This window comes from Meles meles, chromosome 20 (genome assembly GCF_922984935.1).
Source record: "Meles meles chromosome 20, mMelMel3.1 paternal haplotype, whole genome shotgun sequence".
NCBI lineage: Eukaryota > Metazoa > Chordata > Mammalia > Carnivora > Mustelidae > Meles > Meles meles.
Genome location: NC_060085.1, coordinates 55,582,781 through 55,609,162, shown reverse-complemented (window position 1 = coordinate 55,609,162; position 26,382 = coordinate 55,582,781). Strand labels below are relative to the sequence as shown.

Below are 26,382 nucleotides of genomic sequence, written 5' to 3'. Positions count from 1 at the left end.
TTTTTTCCCCTTTTGCAGTCTGACTTATTTTTCATATCTTTAACTTTCATTTGGTGAAATTCATAGAATTTATTTCAGCGCAATTAAAATTTTTTAGTGACTTAAACATGACAGGTGCTTAGTAACTTTGGGAATGTTAGAAAAGAAGACTTTTCTGAAGAACTTCTAAAATATTTGCTTTTAAGAGTGAGATGCTTTCAAATTATATCTTTTAATGTAGTGTTAAAGATGGGGAATGTCACTTAATATTTTCTACACTTGTCACCTAATTTTTCTTATTTTATATTTGTAGTATTATTTAATGTATGGACATGATCAAATGAGAATAATCAAGAGTTTTGTGGGATGTTTAAGAATCTAGTCATTTATTATACTTAGATCTTCAGGAATTTCTGTTTTTAAGTCATTGCTCAATTCTTTTTATTTTTGTTTTGTTTTTTCAAAGTAGGCTCCATGCCCAGCATGGACCCCAACATGGGGCTTGAACTCACGACCCTGAAATCAAGACCTGAGCTGAGATCAAGAGTCGGATACTTAACCAATTGAGTCACCCCAGGCACCCTAACATTGTCTTCTTTAATGTCTGCTTGGTGATACTTGAAATCCAAAGAGGTTTTGTTTTAAAAACAAAACAGTAATTCCCAGCTCAAAATAATAGAAGTTTCAGTCTACTGCAATAGAAGTCGTCTCTGGGATTGCACTAAAGTATCTCTCAGGAAATGAGATGTGATGATAGAGGAGTGGTCTAGGTCTGTAGGAGACAAAGAGGAAGAAATTCTTGTTAGCCATTTAGTTTCTCTTAGGGGGAGGGTAAGATAACAAATGTTGCTTACCTGTCATTTGTTATATCATGATCTTATGCTTTACAGAGATTTTTTAAAAACAGTATTGGCACTTTCATGGAGGCTGTTAGAAAAATTTGATCTTACAGTGCAAGTTGTAATCTGGAAAGCAGTATTTGACATTTGAATATTGCTTTCCTGGTTTGGATGTGAAATTTTTTAGTTGGAGAGTAATCTCGTATTTGATTTCTGAGCTAGAATCTTAATCAGATGTTGGCAATTAATTTGAACATAAATCATTTTAGCAAATATCAGTAGCAGGGAATTAATTCATTTCCTGGTTTACTTGGGAAGGATGTTACTAGGAAGATTTAGTACTATGATTTCTAGAGGCCCTCTGTTGATACCTTCTGGTATTGCTGAGAGTAATGTTTGATGAAATAACACACTAATTCTTCTGTATTACACTGGTGATTCTTACTGCCTGCAGTATATTTTAAACATAATTTTCTTGGTTAATACTAATATAATCCCAAAGTCTTATTTTTAATTATCAACCAGGTTATGGAACTAATTCCTTTGTTTTTATTGAAGTATAATTGACATACAAGGGGCGCCTGGGTGGCTCAGTGGTTTAAGCCGCTGCCTTCGGCTCAGGTCATGATCTCAGGGTCCTGGGATCGAGCCCCGCATCGGGCTCTCTGCTTGGCAGGGAGCCTGCTTCCCTCTCACTCTCTCTGCCTGCCTCTCTGCCTACTTGTGTTCTCTCTCTGTCAAATAAATAAATAAAATCTTTAAAAAAAAAAATAATTGACATACAAAATCCTGTTAGTTTCAGATGCACATTATAGTGATTTGATATTTTATTACATTATGAAATGATCCCTATGATAAGTCTAGTTACCATCTGTCATCATATAGAGTCATTACAATATTATTGGCTATATTCCCTATGCTGTACATTATTTCCCCTTGACTTCTTTATAACTGCAAGTTTGTACCTTTTTTTTTTTTTTTAGAAGATTTTATTTATTTATTTGACACAGAGAGAGAGAGACAGCGAGAGCAGGAACACAGGCAAGGGGAGTGGGAGAGGGAGAAGCAGGCCTCCCACCAAGCAGGGAGCCCAATGCGGGGCTCAATCCTAGGATCCCGGGATCATGACCGGAGCCGAAGGCAGAGGCTTAAGGACTGAGCCACCTAGGCTCAGATGAAGGGGATTAAGAGGTAAGAACTTTAAGGACTGAGCCTAGGTGGCTCAGTCCTTAAAGTTCTTACCTCTTAATCCCCTTCATCTATTTTGCCTGTCCCCCTTGCCCCTCCCCCTGTGGTAACCAGCAGTTTGTTTCCTGTATCAGTCAGTCAGTTTTCTGTTTGTGTATTTTGTTTTTTAGGTTCCATATATAAGTGAAATCATATGGTATTTGTCTTTCTCTGTCCGACTTATTTCATTTAGCATAATACCCACTGGGTCTATTCAGGTTGGTGCAAATGGTAAGATTCCATTCTATTTTGTGGCAGATATTTTGTTTTGTATATATACCACATCTTCTTTATCCATTCATCTATCCATGAACACTGAGGTTGCTTATGAATCTTGCCTATTGTAGATAATGCTTCAGTGAACATAGGGATGTATATACCTCTTCATACAATCCCAAAGTCTTATTTTTAATTACCAGCCAGGTTATGAAACTAACTCTTCACGAATGTTGGCCTAAATTCTGAACTTTGCAAACTCTTATGTTAGTAAATAATAGTATTATTTACTAATACTATTTACTAATACTATTAGTAAATAATAGGATTTTTACTTTGTTTAGGACAGTTGTGTTGGTTTTAAGTAAGAGGTACCTTGGAAACCTAATTTAATGTAAATGTGCTTGCCTTTTTAAAGATCGTAGATACAGCAGCTTTCCAGAGATTCAGTCTTCATTCCCTTGCCTTGCTTTTAGAATTTACTTATAACATGAACATTTTCTTTTATAACTTAAAGCATTTCCTATATCTGACTCTATTAAAGCATTTTGGTAGTATGCTCTAAATAGCATTATTACTGAAAAGCTAATTTCAAGGACAACAATATAAATTAAACATTAATTAAAATGGACCTAGGTATCTTCTTGGAATCACTTCCAATATTAGTATTCTGAGGAATCCTGTTTAGGCCTTTAATTGTAGTTAAATTTCGGGGCACCTGGGTGGCTCAGTGAGTTAAGCCTCTGCCTTCAGCTAGGGTCATGATCTCAGGGTCCTGGGATCGAGCCCTGTATCAGGCTCTCTGCTGGGCAGGGAGCCTGTTTCTCTCTCTCTGCCTGCCTCTCTGCCTGCTTGTGATCTCTGTCTGTCAAATAAATAATAAATAAAATCTTAAAAAAAAACAAATGTAGGTAAATTTAGTCAAATTAGGCTTAACTTTTTAATTTAGTTTGGAAAGATAATGAAAGATACCCTTATAGGTTCATTTTTCTCTCTGTGTGTGTATGTGTGTATGTATCCACACAGTTATCATGTGTACAGGAGACTTGTTGGGGAGCTGAATAATCCATTGCTCTGTATTCTTTTGCCAAGAAAGTCTGTTTATGGGGTGCCTGGGTGGCTCAGTGGGTTAAAGCTTCTGCCTTTGGCTTGGGTTGTGATCCCAGGGTCCTGGGATCGAGCCCCGAATCGGGCTCTCCGCTCAGCAGGGAGCCTGCTTTCTCCTTTTTCTCTCTGCCTACTTGTGATCTGTCAAATAAATAAATAAAATCTTTAAAAAAAAAAAGAATGTTTATTATTTTATTATTTTGAAAGCTTATTTGGGTGCCATTAATTTCTCATGCTGAATATTTATACATGGCTCATGATACAGTGATGATGAGCATTTAATATCTACCTTGGATCCATGTCATATAGGTAGGTTCCCTATGACCTAATATTTAAAAACAATAATAAAAGGAAGGATATTAACTGTCTAGAGTAGTTGGCCTCCAAATTATTTTGCTCACCTACACCTTTAATGTATCTCTGATATTTTTATGTTATAAATCATGCACATATGATTGTTTCTATAAATTACATGCATCATATAACATAGAAAAAGGATGAGATAGTAATATAAATGGAAGTTATAATGTTTTCTTAGCACAGTCTGTTGGATTATCTTGCATACATACTGGGGTGTATGTATCCTATATTTAGATCAAGATTAAAAATTAGAATAACTTTCCTCTAAAGAATTTTTGGATAATATGAAAATCATTTATATTTACCTTAAGAATGTGATGCTAACCACAGTATAAGACCAGATCTTACAACAGAACTGTCCAATTTTGAGGTAGCCTGTTTAGGGAAGATCAGGCAAAAGCTGGAGAACCACATATCATGCATGTTGTAGGAAATATCCGTGATTCCAGTTTGGATTCCAGCTGGACTAAACAGCCTTTGATACTCCTAAATTCTGTGACTGTAGATAGGAATTCATAGGTGGAGCATTTAAATTTAAAACACTGTAGGAAACTTAGCCTGTGAATGAAGATCTGAAACAGGATTACATTAGGAAATTGTTCAGCTTCTACATCCAGACCTTCTGCTCAGAACTTCTCCTGCTGTCTTCTTTAGAAATTTGATGATTTCTGATTCTCAAGCCGTCTCCACATAGGAAAAAGTTTTTTGTTTTTTTTTTTAAAGATTTTATTTATTTATTTGACAGACAGAGATCACAAGCAGGCAGAGAGAGAGGAGGAAGCAGGCTCCCTGCGGAGCAAAGAGCCCAATGCGGGGCTGGATCCCAGGACCCTGGAATCATGACCTGAGCCGAAGGCAGAGGCTTTAACCCACTGAGCCACCCAGGCGCCCCCACATAGGAAGAAGTTTTAAGGCCTCTTGTAAGCCTATACCTTGACTATATGTGAGAGTAAATATATAAGTAAGGAATTCCAACAATAAACTTTATCAATAAACTTTTACTGTTTCTTTATACCAAATAGAAGAGAAGCAGAGAGAAAGAGAACATGAAATCAAGTTTAGAGTGAACAATTATTTTAAAGTGTATAGTATCTTAGATGACTTAGTAAATAAATTCCTTCTAAAAGATATAAGTACTATTTCATTAAAAATAATTTGTTCTGGGGCGCCTGGGTGACTCGGTGGGTTGAGCCTTTGCCTTTGGCTTGGGTCATGATCTCAGGGTCCTGGGATCGAGCCCCGCTGGCTCTCTGCTCCGCGGGGAGCCTCCTTCTCCCACCCTTCACTTGCCTCTCTGCCTACTTGTGATATCTCTCTCTCTCTCTCTCTCTCAAATAAATAAATAAATCTTTAAAAAAATAATTTGTTCTGCAGTACGATTGAATAGCTTCACCTTTTTAAGCTCAAAATTGTTTCACCATAAAAACAAAAACTTTAGTATCCATACCACCCCTTACTTTTTTCCTTTTTGATGAGGGGATAGTTTTGTGAAATCCAGTACCCCTCTTCCTTTTTCTTTTTTATTTTTGGTGAGGGAATGGTTTTGTGAAATCTAGGTAGCAGATATAAGCCAGCAATAAACTTAATAGCTTTTTCATTATGCGTGATTTGAGTATTGTGCTACAGAGTACCTACTTAGGTTTCTCTGTTGTGGCGATGGTTTTCTTCTTTCCTGGTTTATGAAATATCCTGTTCTCTCTGATTGTTCACAAAGAGGCAGAAGTTCTTCTGCTCCAGTGAGTCTAAGAGTGTCAGATGCTGGAATCACCAGAACTTGAGATTTTTTAAAAAATGGCTAATCCTGCATTTGTTGAGATTTCCCTCTCAGTAGCATTTTGTTTTTAAAATAAAATAAAAAAATCACAGAATGAATGGCTGTAAAAGTAAGAGTGTCCTAATTCTGATCTGTTTATTTCTGAGCATTTCTCTATGGGAATCTTAATAATGGAGTACATCACAGGAACTGAAGATCCATATAACCTACTCTATATGGATGTTCTGTGGGAAGTGTTTTCTAGAACATTAGTGAAATAGAAGGTTATAGAACATAGTACAGTCCTAGGGAGCATATGCTTGGCTTATTAATAAAAGTCTCATATGTTAAGCAGCTATGTAGATACACATCTAAATAATCACCCTATCATAGTGTAGGAGTAGAATATCTTAAACATTGTTTTCTGGCTTAGCTCACTAGAGGCTTTCCAACAACACTGAGCTCGTTTTCAATGATTGTAGATTGTTTAGAATACAACTATACATTCTTCAGGGTTAAAGAACAGTGTCCATGTTTTCTTTTGCTTAACTGTTCTCTGGTACAAAGATGCAAAACAGCTGAAGAAAACAATCTACCCATTTTGTTATTAAAACTGATATTTATGGTTGGAAACACTTCTCTGATACGCTTCTTTCCATTTTCCAAATACCTTGGGTGTCACACAGTGCCTTTACAAAATTTGTGATGAGTTGCACCAAACATAGAATCAGATTAAGTTTAAGCAATAAATACTTGTGAGGTTAATTTATTCTTCTTAGAAATGTTCCCCCAGAGGGCTTTGAAGTATAAGGTGATCTTGCTTAAGTTTCTTGGCAAAAAGATCGAATTCAGGCTGCTTTCTGTTGTCAGAAATTGAGCTTTGTGAGAATGGAAAGAAAGATTTTATGATCTGATTACAGCTCAGGAGACTTAGGCCACAGTATAAATTACCTGCCTTGGGTCTACATACTGGTTTGGGATGTATATCCCTTGTTTTTTGCTCCCTAGTTCTATGTCCTTATCTTTCGTTGCATTCGGGTTCAGAGATTTGTGGATTGGCACAGAAATCCAAGACAAGCTTGACTTTTGTATCTTGTTTTCACTGTTACAAGGATTTGTAGCTCTAGTGTTTTTACTAAATAAAATCAATTAAATAAAAAATATTCTTATTTAAAGTGGTCACCCTTTGTCACATATAGACTGCATTTACCGAGTAGTTATTTTTTTTTCTCTTTTAGTGAGATTTACCTAAACATTAGGTAAAAAAGGATTAGCTGCTGTTGAAACTGGCAAAAAACCAAATCTTTGCAAGAGGAATTGATGTTTATATACGGAAAAAACATTCCTCTCTGTCCCTCCTTTACTACAGCATACACTGCACTTTACTTCTGCTCACCAGATGTGTGGTTCCCCCACCCCCACCCCAACACCAAGCCTTCTTTGCAATAACAGCTGTGTGTCCCACAATTTGATGTAGTTTGATCTTATCTGAGGATAGCTTCAGATTCCACAGATTAAGGGCACAGACTTGCAAGACCGCCTCTCCTCCCCCTTTCAACTGCCATTGTCAAATCCAGATTTTCACCTTTGTTTTTGACCAGTTGGCTATAGATCAGATGATCCTACCACTTACTCCTTGGGCTCTATTAATTTGCTAGAGTGGCCTATAGAACTCAGGAAAACATCTTATTTACTAGATTACAGGTTTATTATAAAAGGATATAACTCCAGAAGGGCCAAGAGAGGCAAAGGGCAAGGTCTGTGGGAAGAGGGCAGAGTTTCCATGCCCTCTAAGTGTGTCTCCTTCCCAGAATCTCCATGTATTCACCATCCTGGAAGTTCTCAGAACCCCATAGTGACGGGATTTTTGTGGGAACTTCATTGCATAGACATGATTGATTGATTATATCATTGGCCTGTGGTGATTGATCACAATCTTCAGTCCCTCTCTACTCCTTGGAGGCTAGGGGGTGTAGGGCTGAAAGTTCCAACTCTAATTATATGGTTGGTTCCCTTGTCAACCATTTCCCATCCTATGGTTAACTAGGGGCTTTCCACAAGTCATCTCATAAACAAAATCAGGTGTGCTTGAATGGGAGCTTGTTTTGAATAATATGTCCCTGTTATGCTTCGAAGCTATTTTGGGATCTAAGGCCAAAAGACCAAATACTGTAACAAAAGATGCTCCCTTTGCTCTTAATGCTTAGAAATTCCAAAAGTTTGAGGAGCTGTGAGCCACTAACTATAGATAGAAGACTAAAAAATATTTATTGCAAATTGTATATTTATTACATATCATATGCTCAAGGTGAAAATGTCAAAGTCATTCTCTTTTTGTGTGATTGAATGTTTTAAATCTATTTTTCTATAGAGACTTTCTCTCTCCTCCAAGGACCCTTGGATTTTTTTTCTTCCTTTTAGCATTTATTTCTTACCATTTGTTGTTTGTAGCTTCACAATTCTATATTGTTCTAGTACTGCTTTTTTGAAATCACAGCTGGAAACTCTGAAAAGCATTTTGACAAAGGAAGACTGAATTGTGACCTTAGACCAACAATAAGCTATAGGAACAAAATAAGTTAAGAAATTAATGTTATTTCAGATATATAACTTTGTCTTTAGTTTTTCAGAGATTTGTTGAAACCAAGAATTTAAAACTCATCTCTTTGCTTTTTAACACAATTAGAAGTATAAAACAAAACTACTTGCTTATGAATTTGCTTAAAATTTTTGTGGAGTTTCTGTAAGACTCATATACTACCATTTTTCAGATTCTTAGAGCTCTTCCAAAGTTTTTTTCACCATATCTAACCCAAGACAAATTTATTTTAAGCTTTATATTTTTCATTAAAACATTAAAAAAAAAGAAGCCACTACAGAGTTCTAACAATCAGAACTCTATATTCTGTTTCCTTTATCAGGCAACCATTTTTAAACTTTTAACTTTTTATATTGGAATTTATTTAAATATTTTCTGAATAACATGCTTGTGCTATTTTTTTCTGTTGTAGATAGTATCTTTGATATTCTATCATGAAGGTGATAAGATGATAAGTTCTTTTATCTCTCCTGCCCACATCTTATTAAAATTTTAAAATTTTAGTTAAATTTTGATAAACTGTTTACATATGCCAGTGTAAATATTTTTACGTTGTTGGGGAATGGAAAATTTTCCTCTGTCCTTTGAGTTTTCTTTTGGCTGGTCTAAGAATTAAATTGACATAAGACAGGGTAACAGGAAAAAATCATACTTGATTATTTAAGTAAGGTGGCTCCATAAGAATATGAGGCCCATAGGAAGGCAGGCAGTTGAGACTTACATACCATCCAGAACTAAGGAGAAGTGCGTAGTGGTCTGGGACTTCAAAGGAAAGGAAGACAATTCATAGGAAGATGAAAAAGAGTAAATGCTAAACAAACGTATGCTGGATCATACAGATCCAGTGGGGCATAGAGAGGAATTGTAACAAACAGACTTTGCTAAGTCCCTCCCTGTCTACTACACCAAGTTCAGGTTATACTGTAGTTACTTGTGGTGATAGCGCCCTTCCTGGAGCAGGTTCTCAGCAGGTTCTCTATCTCAGTTCTTTTAGGCATTTTGGGGGAAAGGCCAAAGTTTCTTTGTGACCTCTGATTCTTTTTTTTTTTTTTTTAAAGATTTTATTTATTTATTTGACAGAGAGAGAGATCACAAGTAGGCAGAGAGGCAGGCAGAGAGAGAGGAGGAAGCAGGCTCCCCGCGGAGCAGAGAGCCGGATGCGGGGCTCGATCCCAGGACCCTGAGATCATGACCTGAGCCGAAGGCAGCGGCTTAATCCACTGAGCCACCCAGGCCCCCCTGTGACCTCTGATTCTTAAAAATAATCAGCCTAGAATCATCCGCATGCCAAAGAGACACATCGTGGATGGCAAATTTTGCTCTGTTCCAACAGCTTGAACCTTTTAAGTACAATATGATTACATTTTCTTTTTCATATAGTTTTTTGTTGTCTCTGGAGTTAATTGCTTCAATTTTGATTATTCTTTCTAGCTGTAATGGGTCATTTCCAAGTTCTGAAAGAGCCACAGATATTCTGAATACTTTCAAAAACATTGTGTATTCTCAGTTTCATCTTCTTGATGCCCTCACTTCTCCAGTTTGAATGGATTACTTTAAAAGACTTTTGCACACTTTTTGTCCTGGGAATCCTTTCATCTGTTAATAAATAACGGATTCCCTCTTTCTTTGATTTAATGTTGTCTTCTTTATTGCTTTATTCCTTTGTTTTCATGAAGCACATTCCAGGAGCCTTTAAAAAAAGGACGCATGGAAGATCATTTTTTAGAAATTATGCCCATTTTAGGGCTCCTGGATGGTTCAGTCAGTTAAGTGTCTGACTTGACTTTGGCTCAGGTCTTAGGATCATGAGATCAAGCCCCATTTTGGGGTCTGTACTGAGTGTGGAGCCTGCTTAAAATTCTCTCTCTTTCCCTCTCTCCTCTCCCACTTGCGCACACTCATGCACACCATCTCTCTCTACAAAAAAAGAAAAAGAGAAAAAGAAAAATTATGCCCCATTTCAAAATTCCTTTATTTTACTCTAGTACTTCATTTACTGTAATACTTCATTGACTTGGTGTGGAATTTTATGTTGGATATAATTTCCCCATAGAATTTTTAAAGCATTGTGTCTTTATTTTCTGGTTGCTAGTATTGCTATTGAAAAATCTGATGCCATACTAATTCTTGATCCTTTGGATAGCATCTTTTTTTTTTCTCTAGAATTTTCAAAAGTCTTCTCTTTATTGTCCTGAAGTTTTACAAAGATGTTCTTGGTGTGAGCCTTGTTGGTATTTGTTGGGCTGGATTCTTGTGGGTCCTTTTAATCTGGAAAATTTGAAGATTGGATCTTGAAACATTTGTTTTAGAGAACTATTTTGTATTAATTTTTATTCCATCAAAACCAAAAATTTATTTTGCCCACACCTCTCACTAACCTGCCAAGCACTTATCTGACAGGTGAAAAGCTGGTTTTGTTTAAAAATTTTATTATGTAATATTGTATTCATATTTTAAAAACTTTATGTAAGCTGTGATACACAGTAATAAACAAATGGCTTTTGAACTGACCACACAACTTAAGCATGGGAACATTACCATCGCCATGCTCTTGGAACCATATGTGGTTCTCCTATTGTCCAAAATTTTGTATTTCATTCACTTTACTTTTAAAAAGGTAGTTAATTATATATGTGTGTGACACTAAACAGTTCTTAGTTGTACTTGTTTGGGGACTTTAAAATGGTATTATGGTTTATGTAGTCTTGTATGACTTACTTTTTATGAAAAAATAACGTGCCAGAGTTTGATCTGTGTTATTGCATATAGCCATATTTCACTTACATTATTTAATCTTTTTCTGTACTTAGTTTATGCTCTTTTTGTTAGTCAAAGATTGAATCTCCTGATGTACTCTTTAGTTTTTCTTTCTTTTATTCTAATTCCTGGGAAATTTCCTTAAAACTTATTTCCCAGTCCTTCTATTAAATATTTTTTCTTTTTAATTTTTAAATATTTTTTCCTCTTCTGTGAATACTTTCTTTTTTCATTATATCCTGTTCTTGTTCTATAGATTTTGTTCTCTTTTGTCTCTGAAAATATCTTTTGCTTCCTATATTGTTTCTTTCTCTTTGGAGTTTCTTTTTTTCTGGGTGGTTTTTTGTTTGTTTTTTTTTTAAGTCTCTGTCTTCTTTGTTAGAGGCTTTTCTCAAAAGTCTAGTCATCCATGGCTTTCTCTTCTTGAGAGAGGCATTAAAATGCTCTGGGAAGCTGTCCTTTGTGAAGGCTTTTGTAGGTTCATGGTTTTTACCATAGAGTAATTAGTCAAAGATTCCTTTTATTAGAGGTCCCTTCAGTTGTGTGAATAGGTCTTTTCTTTAGTCATCTTTTCTAGAGGAATTGTTCAAACTCTTGCCTTTGGGGGTGGGTGGATGATGGCAGTGGTAATAAGCCTGGCTGCATGTGTTCTAGAAGCCTGGGAAGAGGACTGAAATTCTCATCTGTCAGTTTAATCCTTCTGTCCTCAGAATGGTACCTCACCCCAGTTCCCAGCCCTCAGCTGCCTGTAGAGTTTCTCAGTCTCGAATCTTTCTGGTCCCTTGTTTCAGTTTCATCAGAAAGTGTACCGCTGGACTGATCACCTATGTATTAGGAGAATGATCTGCTGATCCAACTGTTTATTTATAATACTCTGTGACCTTGCTTTTAAAGGAGCCCCTAATACTTGTCTAAGTCTTGACATTTCTGTACTTTTAGCACAAGTTGGCTTGTTCTTACTGATTTCCTCACATCACCTACTACCCTGCCAAACACTTACCTGACCTGAGAAAAGCTGAAAGCTAAGTCATTTATTACTGGACCATCTGTTTTTCACCTTCCAAAATTTTATTGACATCTTTTATCTACTGCTGTGTCCTCTATAGTTCTCTTTGCCTTTGTGGATGTATGCATTTTATTATTTAATTTTAGTAGAAAGCCAGGGTAAGTGTGTTCAATCTTTCATGTTTACTCCATTAATTACCCTTTAAAGAGGCTTTTATTAGAATAGAAACTTGAGAGACTTTGATATAGATATGCCCTCTAAAGTCTTCTTTGTTCCCAAAGCAGAAATTACAAAAACATTCATTTCTGAAGTTAAAAGCCAAGATAGGGAAACACATTAACTGTCCATCAGTGACTGAATGGATAAAGAAAATGTGATGTTTGTGTATTTCACATATATGATATATAGAATATTAGCCATAAAAAATGAAATCTTGTCATATGTACCAACATGGATGGACCTTGAGGGCATTATGTCAAGTGAAATAAATCAGAGAAAGGCAAATACTGTTACAGAGCCTGATATGGGACTGGATCTCATGACCCTGAGATCATGACCTGAGCAAAGATCAGGAGTTGGAGGTTTAACTGACTGTGCCACCCTGAATGAAATGCTCTGGACAGCATTTCTATAGCAAAATCATCTTTGTAATTATCTTCTGTCTCAAATTCTCTTTATTGAATAGCTAAACATGAACTTCATTGGCCTAGAGTGTCGACAGAATAATCTTTTTAAAATTTGATTTTAGGGGAACCTGGGTGACTCAGTCAGTTAAGCATCTGCCTTTGGCCGCGGTGGTGATTTCAGGGTCCTGGGATCAAGCCTCACGTTGGGCTTCCTGCTCAGCAGGGAGTCTGCTTCTCCCTCTCACTTGTGCTCATTCTCTCTCTCTTAAATAAAATATGATTTTAGAAATTAAACTACAAATTAAATTACAAATCTTGATACAGGTGAAGGAAATCTTGATTAAGTTTAACTGAACCCTGTGGCCATGTGACATTGACAAAATTTGAGCAGTTTGAGTTTAAGAAATGGTAATTTTGTGTAATTCAGCATAACAGAGTTAAAGAACCTCAGCAGTTTAGTTAACAAACCCTTCTGATTAATGTAGAAAGAAATTTTTAAGATTTTGTTTGTTTGTTTATGTTAAGATTTTATTTATTTGTCAGAGAGAGAGAGAGCACAAGCAAGGGAAGCTGGAGACAGAACCTGCAGAAGGAGAAGCAGGCTCCCCGCTGAGCAAGGAGCCCAATGCAGGACTTGATCCCAGGACCCTGGGATCATGACCTGAACCAAAGCCAGCTGCTTAACCAACTGAGCCACCCAGGCATCCCTTGTATTTATTTGAGAGAGAGAGAGAGAACATGAGCAGTGGGAGGGGCAGAGAGGATCAGACTCCCTGCTGAGCAGGGAACTTGATTTAATTCAGGGCTCCATCCCAGGACCCGGGAATCATTACCTGAGCTGGAGGCAGACGGTTGAGACTGAGCCACCTAGGTTCCCCTAGAAATTTGTTCTGTAGCATTCTTGGAAACATTCCAGTGGGAGGAAAGGATGAAATAAAATGGCAACCTAATGCTATATAAGAGGGAGAGTTGCGGTCCTCATTTAGTGTAACTTCTAGGTTCTAGAGCTGCATCAGAGTCTCTTTTATGTTCTAGAAATGCCACACTACTGAAACAAGAGGCTATAAATTCTGTGGAGTGCCATTTTGGTACACAAGGCCTGTGGATATGAACACTAACACACACTACCTGAAGACTTGGCTGCCATGCTGTATTATCTGTAGAGGATTTCAGTAAATATCAATAGCTGGAATTGACTTTGTATGTAGTTTGCATATATTTAGGTTAATAATTGAGCTTTAAAATTATAATATGACTGTTGAGAGGTTTAAAACGTAGAAATAAAATAACAACTATAGCAAAAATGATGGAGAATTAATGGAGTCATATTGTTGTTAAGATCTTGTATTGTTTGGAATGTGGTTGAGGTAGACTATAACCAGTTAGGAATGTGTGCTATTATTTTCTGGGTAACCACTAAAAGACCAATACAAAAATGTATAACAAATAGAAGAAATAAAATGGAATATTAAAACTAGTTAATTAATAGGAAAGAAGCAGGAAGAAAAGACTAAAGAACTCATGAGATAAATTTAAAATAAATAGCAAGACAGAACTAAAGACAGGAAAAGATAATACCATGCAAATACTAGCCAAAAGGTGATTAAGCTATGTTAATATCAGATAAGTTAGATATTAAGGCAAGAAGTATTTATACTAAAGATAAAGAATGACATTGCATAATGCTAAAATGGTTCTCTTGATAGAAAGAATAATCCTAAACAACTTTCTTTTATTGCTTAGTTTGCCAGTCATTCATATGTGTGGTCTTTGGGTCTTTTCTTTGGACCAGTGTTCTCATTTTTTACTGCTAGAGATGTTTCTTTAGTCTGTGAGGGAAGAGTTGTTCCTTTGTGTCTCTAACTGTGGTACTGTCATATTCAACATGCTCTGGGCATTGTAAATAATTGCATGGGGTACCACTTGAGAGAACAAAACCTCAGAATTATAATTATTTCATTTAGTGTTGCAGTTATTTTTTTAATGTAATTGTTCTTTTAAAAATGCCAGCTATGAGCAGTAAAATGTAAATGAAGACTAAAGAAACTGATTCCTTTTGAAGAATTTTTTTTAACATCATGTGATAATAAGTAATAATGTATTATAAAGAACAAACCAGAAAGAAGTAGTTTTCTGTTCATTTATAAGGATTCTTGACAATAAGCCTTTTTTTTTGTTGCTGTTGGTACTGGCTATTTAAAGCTCTGCAGTGATGTGTTATTGTCAAAACTCTTCATTTCTATCTGGAGAGAATGTCTTATTATTTAGAGAAGAACCCATTTTCCTGGAAAAAGACATCCTGTTGGTTGATTTACATCCCTAAATGCAAGAAAAGGAGAGAGGAGTTTAAGGAAATAAGAGCGCTGAATCAAGGCGCATACTTAGAAATAGAAATATAATTAGTATCGCTTTTTTTTTTAAAAGATTTTATTTATTTATTTGACAGCGAGAGAGAGAGAGAGATCACAAGTAGGCAGAGAGGCAGGCAGAGAGAGAGAGGGAAGCAGGCTCCCTGCCGAGCAGAGAGCCCAATGTGGGACTCGATCCCAGGACCCCTGAGATCATGACCTGAGCTGAAGGCAGCGGCTTAACCCACCGAGCCACCCAGGCGCCCATTAGTATCGCTTTTTTAAAAAATTGTGGTAAACCAGACACAACAGAAAATTTACAATTTAACTTTAAGTGTACAATTTAGTCATATTAAGTATATTCACATTGTTGGCAAATAGATCGCTAGAACTTTTTCATCTTGCAGATTTGAAACTCTGTATCCATTATAAAACTCTCCCTTCACCACCTCTCCCCAGCCCCTGGTAACCACTATTTTACTTGCTGTTTCTTTGAATTTGATTAGATATCTCATAAAAGTAGAATCATGCATTTTTAGTGTTTTTCTGACTGGCTTATATTGCTGAGCACGAAGTCTTCAAGGTTCTTCTTTTTTGTAGCATGTGACAGGTTATCCTTTTTAAAGACTGAATAATATTCTTTTGATTTATAACCACATTTTTTATTTTTCATTCATCTTTTCATGGATATTTGGTTTGCTTCCACCTCTTAGCTATTAGAAATTGTGCCGCTCTAAACACAGGTGTGCAAATAGCTCTTCAAGACCCTGCTTTCAGTTCTTCTGGGTATATACTCAGAAGTAGGAATGCTGAATTATATGGTATTTCTATTTTTAACTTTTTGAGGAGCTGCCATACCATATTCTATTATTTTACTGATAGTGTAGTTCTACTATTTTATGATCCAGTCAACAATGCACAAAGGTTCCAGTTTTTCCACATACTTACATTGTTGTTTTGATAGTAACCCTTCTCATGGGTATGAGGTGATAACCTCATTGTGGTTTTGATTTGCATTTCTCTGATGATTAGTGATTTTGAAGATCTTTTCATAGCTTACTGACCACTGACCATTATATATTATCTTTGGAGAAATATTTAAGTCCTTTGCCTACTTTTTAAAGAGTTGCTTTTTGTTGTTGTGTTGTAAGAGTTCTTACCTATGCTGGATATTAACTCCTTATTAAATACATGATTCGTAAACATTTTCTCCCATTATAGAGATTTCGTCATTATTCCACTCCAGTGCTGTTCTGATAACTGCAGCTTTGTAAAGTGTTTTGGTTTTTTGTTTTGTTTTGTTTTTAGATTTTATTTTTAAGTAATCTCTCTATCCAGTATGGGGCTTGAACTCATAGCCCTGAGATCAAAAGTCACATGCGTTCGTGACTGAGCCAGCCAGGCACCCCTGTAAAATGCTTTGAAATCAGGAAATACGAGTCCTCTATGTTCTTTTTCAAAATTGTTTTGTCTATTCTGAAGCCTCTGAGATTCCATATGAATTTTAGGGTGGAATTTTCTGTTCCTGCAAAAAAACAAAAACAAAAAAACACACTACAGAGATACTGGTAGGGACTTTGTTGAGTCTGTAATTTGATTAGAGTAGTATGGACACCTTGACCATATTAAGTCTTCCAATCCTTGACTATTAAGATATCTTTTCTTTTACCTGTGTCTTTTTAAATTTCCTTCTCCAGTGTTTTGTAGTTTCCAGTGTACAGGTCTTTCTTTTTGGCTAGGCTTATTCTTAAATATTTTATTCTTTTTTTAAGAGATTTTATGTATTTATTTGAGAGAGACACAGCTAGAGAGGGAAGACAAGCAGGGGCAGTGGGAGAGGGAGAAGCAGGCTCGACCGGGGGCTCGATCCCAGGACCCAGGGATCTCGACCCAAGACTGAGCCACCCAGGTGCCCCTTAAATGTTTTATTCTTTTTGATGCTGTTTTAAATGGAATTATTTTCTTAATTTCTTCAGATTTTTAATTATTAGTTGTAGAAACACAACTGATTTTTTCTGTGTGGATATTGTGTCCTCCAATGTTGCTGAATTCATTAGTGTTAACATCTTTTTGTGTGAAATTGATAGGGTTTTCTCTATATAAACTCATGTCATCTGTGAACAGATAGAATTTTTTTCCCCTTTCCAATTTGGGTGCCTTTTATTCATTTTTATTTCTTTTTCTTGTTTAATTGCTCTAGCTAGGACTTGTAGTACTATGTTGAATAGAGATGGCAAGAGCAGACATCCTTGCCTTATTTCTGGTCTTAGAAAGTTTTCAGTCTTTCACCATTGAGTATGATGTCATCTGTGGGCTTTCCATTAATGGCTTTTTTTTCTGTTGAGGTAGTTTCCTTCTAATCCTTTGTATGTTTTTGTGTGTTATTATCATGAAAGTGTCTTGAATCTTGCCAGATGGTTTTTCTGCATCAATTTTAGAGGATCATATAATTTTTTTCCTTCTGTTACTGTGGCATATTACATTAATCACATTTCATATGTTGAAATATCTTGGCATTCCTAAAATAAGTCCCACTTGGTTGTAGTGTATAATCCTTTTAATGTACTGTTGAATTCACTTTGCTATTATTTTGCTGAGGAGTTTTACATTGATATTCATTAGGGATATTGGTAATGTAGTATTTCTGTAGTGTCTTTGTCTGGCTTGAGGAAACGGATTAATCTGACCTTATAGGATGAACTTGGAAGTGTTCTCTCCTTTTAAGCTTTTTTGAAGAGTTTTACAGGGATTTATGGTATTTTTTTTTTTTTTTTTTTTAAGGTTTGGTAGAATGCTCTCCATTGATGCCATCTGGTTGATCCTGAGCTTTTCTTTCTTGAGACCTTTGGATGAGCTTTTCTTTCTTGAGACCTTTGGATTCATTTTCTTTTCCTGTTACTGATCTGTTGATATTTTCTATTTCTCTTTCTTTTTTTAAGATTTTACTTATGTATTTGAGAGACCGAAAGCGAGAGATAGAGCATGAGCAGAGGGGGAGGGGCCGAGGGAGAGGGAGAAGTAGACTGTCCACTGGTCAGGGACCCCCCCCCCATGCAGGGCTCCTTCCCAGGAACCTGGGGTCGTGACCTGAGCTGAAAGCAGATACTGAACCGACTGAGCCACCCAGATGCCTCAAGATTTTCTATTTCTGTACAATTCAGTCTTGGTTATATTGTGTATTCCTAGGAATTTGTGCATTTTTTTTTTTTTTTTAGTTAGCCATTTTGTTGGCTTACCAGTTCTTCATGGTATTCTATAATTCTTTTTATAATGTGGATTTGATTGTAATGTCCCTGCTTACATTTCTGATTTTAGTTTTCTCCTGCTCACACACCCACATGCTGGCTCTCATGCTGTCTCATAGTCTAGCTAAATAAAGCTTTGTTAACTTTGTTGGCAACTCTTGGTTTCATTGATCTTTTTCTTTTGTTCTGTTCTCTGTTACTGCTCTAATCTTTATTATTTCTTTCCATCTTTGGATTGATTTAGTTTTTCTAGTTTCTTTAGGTGTACAGTTATGTTAAGATCTTTCTTTTTTAATGTACTCATTTACTGCTGCGGTGTTTCCTCTTAGCACTGCTTTTGCTATACTTAGTAAGTTTTGATATATTGTATTCTCATTTCCATTTGTCTCTAGGTATTTCTAGTTTACCTTGTGACTTTTTCTTTGACCCATTGGTTGGCCAAGAGTGTGTTGTTTAATTTCCGTACAACTGTAGATTTTCTGGTTTTCCTTCTATTTCATTCCATTGTGAGCATAACTTGTATGATTTCAAAATTTTTCAGTTTGTTAAGACTTGTTGTCCTAACCTGTGACCTGTCTTGGAGAATGTTTAATGTGCACTTGAGAAGACTGTATATTCTCCTGTTGTTGGGTGGAAGTGTTCTGTGTCTTTTCATTCTAATTAGTTTATAGTGTTATTAAAGTCATCTGTTATCGATCTTCTATCTCATTGTTCTATCCATTTTTGGAAGAGGAGTATGAAATCTCTTGTGTTGCTGGCAATTTTCCTTTCAGTTCTTTCAGTTTGCTTTATATATTTAGGAGCTCTGAGGTTTGGTGCATAAATATTTATAATTGTTAGATTTCTTTTGGTGATCTGACCTATTTGTCATTATATCCTCCTTTGTCTCTTGTTACAGATTTTGATTGGAAGTCTATTTTGTCTGATATTCGTATAACCATTTCTACTGTCTTTCGGTTATACTTTTTATAGACTTTTTCCATCCTTCCACTGGCAGCCTATGTATGTTCTTAACTCTAATGTGAGTCGCTTGTAGACAGCATATAGTTAGATCCTGTGGTTTTAGTCCATTTAGATCTTTTGAGATTTATTTATTTTTAAAGATTTTATTAATTTAATTGACAGAGGGAAGGAGGGAGAGAGAGCGCCCACAAGCAGGGGGAGCTGCAGAGGGAGAGGGGGAAGCAGGCTCCCACTGAGCAGGGAGTCATGACCTGAGCCAAAAGCAGACACTTAACTGTCTGAGCCACCCAGGTGCCCCAAGAGGTTTCCTTTTTTTAGAGCAGTTTCAGGTTTATACCAAATTTCAGAGAGTTCCCATACTCCCACACATGCATAGCCTCCTCCATTATTAACATTCCCCACTACATCTGTAGCAGTTGATGAACTTACGTTGACACTTCAGAATCACCCAAAGCCCATTTTTTGCATTAGGGTTCATTCTCAGTGTTGTACACTTTGTGAGTTTGGCCAAATGTATAATGACATGTATCCACTATTAAAGTATCAGTATTTTCACTGCCCTAAAAATCTTGTGTTCTGCCTGTCTATCCCTTCCCTCACCTCCACCTCCAGCCCCTGGTCACCACTGTATTTTTTTTTTACTGTCTTCATAGTTTTGCCTTTTCCAGAATGTCCTATTGTTGGAATTGTACAATTTGTAATTTTTTGGATTGTCCTCTTTTCTTAGTAATATGGATTTAAGGTTTCTCTGTGTGTCTTCGTGGCTTGGTAGTTCATTTCTTTTCATCACTGAATAATATTCCATTGTTTGAATATAGCACAGTTTATCCATTCAGCTAATGAAGGACACCTGAGTTGCTTCTAAGTTTGGGCAGTTATGAATAAAGCATCTGTATATGTCCGTATTTAGGTTTTGTGTAGATGCATTTACATGTAAAGTAATTACCAATAGAGAAGGACTTAACTATTGTTTTGTTAATTGTTTTCTATATATCTTATTGCTTTTTTTTGGTCTCTCCTCTCCTTTTTCACTGCTTTCCTTTGTGTTTTGTTTATTTTTTGTATATTAGTACTCCCTTATCTGTGGAGGATACATTCAAAGACCCCTGGTGGATGCCTGACACTGTGCATAGTACTGAACTCAAAATACACTGTTTTCTCCTATACGTTCATACTTATGATAAACATTAATTTGTAAATTAGGCACAGTAAGAGATTAACAATGACGATAATAGAACAATTCTAGCAATGTATGATAATAAAACTTAGGTGACTGTGGTCTCTTTCTCAGAGTGTCTTACTGTATTGTACTCATCCTTGTTCTCGGGCTGATGTGTGATAATAAAATGCAATGAGATGAAGTGAGGTGAATGACAAAGGCATTGTGATGTAGCATTTAGCTACTATTGATCTTCTGAGGATACATCAGAAGGAGGATCATCTTCCAGATTGCACTTGACCACAGGTAATTGAAACCGTGGAAAATTGAAACTTATAAAGAAGGACTACTATAGTGATGTGCTTTGATATCCTCCTTATTTGCTTTAGTGTATATTCTGTAGATACTTTATTTCTGGTTATCACTGAAATTACATAAAACATGTTAAAGTTACAGCATTTTTTTAAACCATTAATTTAAATCACATAAGCTCTACTGCTTTACAGCTCCACCCTCCCCTTTATGTTATTAATGTCACAAATTACATATATATTTTTAAAGATTTTATTTAGAGAGAGAGAACAAGCACAATCAAGGAGAGTGGCAGGTAGGGGAAGAAGCAGACTCCCTGCTGAGCAAGGAGCCCAATGCAGGGCTCAGTCTCAGGACCCTGGGATCATGACCTGAGCCGAAGGCAGACACTTAATTGAATGAGCCACCCAGGAACCCCACAAATTACATATTTATATATTGTATACCCATTAACATAGACTTATACGTTTTTTTGTTTTTGTCATTAAAATTCTATGCACCAAATTTATAGTAGTACAGGTTACTATATTTTCCATGTATTCATCTTTACTAGAGACCATTTTTATATATATATAATACTTTTTTTTCCAACTTGATAGTTTCCCTCCCATTAGTCCCTTAGCTCTATTTACTTTTCTTCATTCGTTTTGCTTCTCTGACTCTGATTTCAAGTGAGCTGCCTTCAAGTTCACTGGTTCTTCTGCCTTTGAGCTCTGATCTTGAGCCCTTCCAGTGAAATTTTCCATTTAGTTATTGTACTTTTTGGCTCTAGAGTTTTTCTTTGTATAGTTTCTGTCTCTCTTTGTTGGTACTCTCATTACGTTCATGCACCATTTTCCTGTTTTCTTTTAGTTGTGTTCGCTTTTAGCTGATTGAGCATTTTTATGACTTATTTTAAATTTTTTTGTCTGGTACCTTATAGGTCTGTGTTTCTTTAGATAGGTCTTTAAGGCCTGTTTCTGGAGTTTATTTTGTTCCTTTAATTGGACCAAGTTTCCCTGTTTGTTTGCTTGCTTTTCCTCTTTTTGTTTTTTGGGTGATGGGGATGCTGGGATATGGACATTTGAAAAAATAACCAGTCTTTGCATACTGAATTTCTGCATGGAGATATCTTCACTAATCAGCCTAGATGGAGGTTCTAGAACTTCTCAAACCATTTCTGATCTTAGCTCCCCCTGGCATTTGCCTGCAGATATGCAGCTCTAAGGTGCTACTTACCTGTTATTTGCAGCACCTTCCAACTCTTGTTCTTGTCGTTTCCGTGCTTGAGTCAGCCAAGACAGAAACCCGTCCCTCAGGCAGCCCTCAGACAAACCAGAATATAGGACATTTAGTCTTTTCTGTTTGTGTTTCTGAGGGAAAAACATTGGGATGGGGTGTTTCTTTCTGGTTGTTCCATATTATGCTCTGCAGGGGAAGTAGCATGAGTGTGTGCACCAAACACCACAAGTTTCACTGTTACTGTGTCTCGTTCATCATGTTATGTGTGGGCGCAATAGCTTCTCACCTATTCTCTAGAGTTTTTATAGCGGTATTTTGGTCCATATATTGTTAACTTAGCGCCTCTATGGGAGAAGGAAGGCCTATATCTAGTCTGCCAATTTGTTGATGTAATTCTCCCTAGTATCAATTTTTTTGAAGTAAAAATTCTGCCAGATAATGTTTCTCTTCATGAGACATGAAATTAAAAGGGAGTTAGAATATTTTGGACTTGAGTGAGGCATTTGGTTTTCTCCTTTGTGAGGTCTACAAATAGAGAAAATGAAATCTAAGGCAGTAATAGTTCAATGTTAGAGTTTGTATAATCTTTTATATTGGAATAAAGAAATAAGGTAATAGGACAGTTACATATCCTATCAGACAAGATTAATGTTTCTTTTAAGATTTTCAGGGCAGGGGCACCTGGGTGGCTCAGTGGGTTAAAGCCTCTGCTTTCAGCTCAGGTCATGATCCCAGGGTCCTGGGATCGAGCCCCGTATCGGGCTCTCTGCTCAGCGAGAGGCCTGCTTCTCTTCCTCTCTCTCTCTCTGCCTACTTGTGATCTCTGTCTGTCGAATGAATAAATGAAATCTTTAAAAGAAAAAAAAAAGATTTTCAGGGCATTCCATAAATACTTATCAAGTGTCTGCTCTGTTTAAGATACTGTACAATCAGTATACATACAGTATACATACAGAAATACATACAGCATACAGAAAATACAATATATAGAATCCTATGCTTAATGCTTAAAAAACTAAAGAACAGTACAGGACCTGAATAGCAAATACAAAAGTATAAGAACTATCACTATGAGTTATACGGAAGCAGAAACGACAGTGAACTGAAGTGGACAGGGTTGGCTTCTGAAGAAAATGAGTTTGGGCAGGTCCTTGAATGGGTAGGGTCATGTCTTAGTATCTATCCTGTAGAAAGAAATATCATGTGTCCAAAAGTAGGCATGTACATGGCACTGTTGTTTCTGCTAGCAGATATGAGAAATAATTTAAATTGTCATCAAGAAAAATAAACTAAATAAAATAATAAACTAAACTAAATAAACTTCTGTCTGTACTATGCAATATTATGTAGCAACAGTAGAGATCCGTATATCCCAACAAATTTTTCTGAGTAAATTCTTGAATTTTTAAAAGCCAATATCTTAGTTTGTTTAGGTCACTATGACAAAATACCAGACTGGATAGTTTATACACAGTAGAATTTTATTTTTCGCAGTTCTGGAGGCTGGAAGTCTGAAATCAGGGTGCCTATCATGAGGGCCGTCTCCCAGTTTGTAGACATTTTGCTGTGTCCTCACATGTTGGAAGGGGCTAGGGAACTCTGTGGGATCTCGTTTACAAGAGCACTAATCCAGCCTGATGAGTGTAGTACCTCCCAGAGTTCCCACCTCTTAATATCACATTGGCTTTAGCATTTCAACATATGACTTTTGGGAGAACACAACCATTCAGACCATAGCAAAGGGAGTTCTAATTAACATGTAATGATGATATTAGTTGGGTTAAGAAACAAACCAAGCTAACTGAAGATAATACTGCATACTTTTATAGGTAAATAGTAGAAGTTCATTGTAAAAGAAGGATAAACTGATAATAGTGGCTACAACAATTAAGCATTCATACATTAGTTACATAATTAAAGAATGAGAAGAATCCCAGATGAAAATCCATTAAAACATGGTAGTAGTTACTTCTGTATGGTGATATTTTGAACAAAGTTTCTTACTCTTTATATTTTACTGGATTTTCTGGATTTTCTTTTTTTTTTTCCATTTTATTTATTTTTTTCAGCGTAACAGTATTCATTGTTTTTGCACAACACCCAGTGCTCCATGCAAAATTTTCTGGATTTTCATAGGAAATTTTTTATTGGAAGATACTAAATCACAAAAAGTATTCCATAAATGGGAAATAATTGACAAATGGTTAATAAAATTAATCCTTACAAGAATGGATTAGAAGAGTAAGTAAGATTTAATTAGGCAGAAAGATCAGAGAGTTTGGGGGTATAGGAGATGGTTGAGGGGAGAGAGAAGGAATCCCAGAATGTCTTAGAAACTTGAATTTGTAGAGGGCCATTGAACACTGCCTTATATTTTGAAACCATTTATTCAATACATATTTAAGGACCTAGTAGGTATCAGAATACCCTTATGAGCATATTAGGGTCCCTGCCCCTAAGAAATTTATGTTTTGATTGAAGGGGATGAAGAGGAACAGATTACAATACAGCAGTCCCCCTTACCCATGGTTTTGCTTTTTATTGTAGCCTAGAAGGAGATAATCCTCTTGATGTATAGTCAGAAGTTCAGTAGTAGCTTTTTTTTTTTTTTTTTTAAGATTTATTTATTTTAGAGAGAGAGAGAGCATGCACAATTGGGGGGAGGGGCAGGGGGAAAGAGACCCTCAAGCCGACTCCTTGCTGAGCAGGGAGCCTGATGTGCGGCTTGCTCTCATGACCCTGAGATCATGACCTGAGCCGAAATCAGGAGTCTGACGCTTAACCAACTGAGCCGCCCAGGTGCCCCAAGGTCAGTAGTAGCTTAACGATATGTCACAATGCCTACATCATTCACCTTATTCATCTCATGTAGGCATTTTGCCATTTCAGATCTTCACAAGAGGAAGGGTGAATACAGTACAAGAAGATATTTTGAAAGAGATCACATTGACATAACTCTTAATTACAGTATATGGTTATAATGTTATATTTTATGACTGGTTATTATTAATTTCTAACTGCCTAATTTATGAATTTTATCATAAGTAAGTATGTCTAGGAAAACACATTGCATATATAGGGTTCAATACTATCCACAGTTTTAGTCATCCCTTGGAGGTCTTAAAAGAATCCTCCACAGATGAGGGGGAGACTACTGTACACTACTGTAAGGAAGAATCAACTGGTAAGGTGGAGAAAGGGTTTGGTGAGGGCTGATATAGAAAAGGCTTTCCAAAAGGCACAGACCTCTAAGCTGAAATTTGGAATTAAGTTTAAAGTAGAATGAGATGTCTAGAGAAGGAAAGCAGGGACCAGCACCTGGAATACTTTGTAAACTGTTTTAAGGACTTGTTTTTGTGGTGTTGAATTATTCTATATTTATAATCTTACTGAGTGTTCTTTGCAACATAGTAAATAATAGTCTTGTTAGTTTTTTGCCACTTGGTGATCACATAATAAACTTTTTTCCCCTCCCTTCTCTATCTTTTCTTCTTTTCCTCTTCCATGTATGCATTTACTGCAGGTGATGCATGGCATGAGTTTTTTGGGGGAAATAAATGCGAATCTTAAAATGTTGCTGATATAGAAGGGGACAACCTTAGTTTAGCACATTTGAAAGAGCCATGCCCAGTTCACTAAAATAAAAATGCTATTTGATGTGATTGACTGTTCTTTTATTTTATTTTTGACAGAGAGAGAGCACAAGTAGGCAGAGAGGTAGGCAGAGGGGGAGGGGGAAGCAGGCTCCCCGCCGAGCAGAGAGCCCCATGCGGGGCTCCATCTCAGGACCCCGAGACCATGACCCGAGCCAAAGGCAAAGGCTCAACCCACTGAGCCACCCAGGCTCCCCTTGACTGTTCTTTAAATCAGCTATCACAATGAGTTACTTATGGAATTGAATACAAGAGGTATTCAAATTTTTTGATCATCAGCATCTTTTAACTTTTTACTACTTAGTAAGATGTACTACCATCAGGGTTAATTATATTGACAGTGGCTTGGACCTTTTTAAATAACTACACAAGTTACTTAATCTGTTCTAGGTAGATAAAATGTGGTATCTGTATTGTTACCTGTTGTGGGATTGCCAAATGAAACTTGTTTTTGCAAGATAGAAATCTCGTATCATTTAAGGGACCTTAATTGCCAGAGGAGTCCAAAGCTGACAGCATTATTTACTTTTGAAAGTAGATTTCCTTCTTTCTTGTTTTAAAGGGAGACAGTAATGAAAAGAGTCATAACTTCTATAAAGAGAGAACCTATCACATTATTATTTATTAATGTTGGGCTATTCCCATTTGGGCCATTTATATAAAAGTGGCAAATAATGTGCAGTTTAGAAAGGAGGAATAACTAAATTTTGTTACAGCCTACAGTCCCATTCCACAAACATATTTCCACAAAAAATATTCTGAACACTATACGCTAAAAAATTGCATTTAACTGTGAAAAACAAAGTTTTACTTACCACTAGAATCACATTTCTGTGTCCTTAACTTGTATTTTTTCTACTGCATGGAATGCCCTTCCCCTTTTTTGTCCATTTGCAAAATACCTCTCCAACCTTAAAGACTCCAGATTTAAGACTTTCTTTTTCCCATAAAAGTTCATCACTCCTTTTGTCATTACTGTTCCTGGTATTATAGCACTTGCCATATTAATGAC

At 36.4% G+C, this 26,382-nt stretch overlaps 1 protein-coding gene across 3 annotated transcripts in view; it reads left to right on the top strand.

The window, feature by feature from the left end:
* The window catches only part of TMCC1 (transmembrane and coiled-coil domain family 1), a 258,137-nt gene that overhangs the window by 101,006 nt on the left and 130,749 nt on the right, over nt 1–26,382 (top strand). The window lies entirely within an intron of this gene.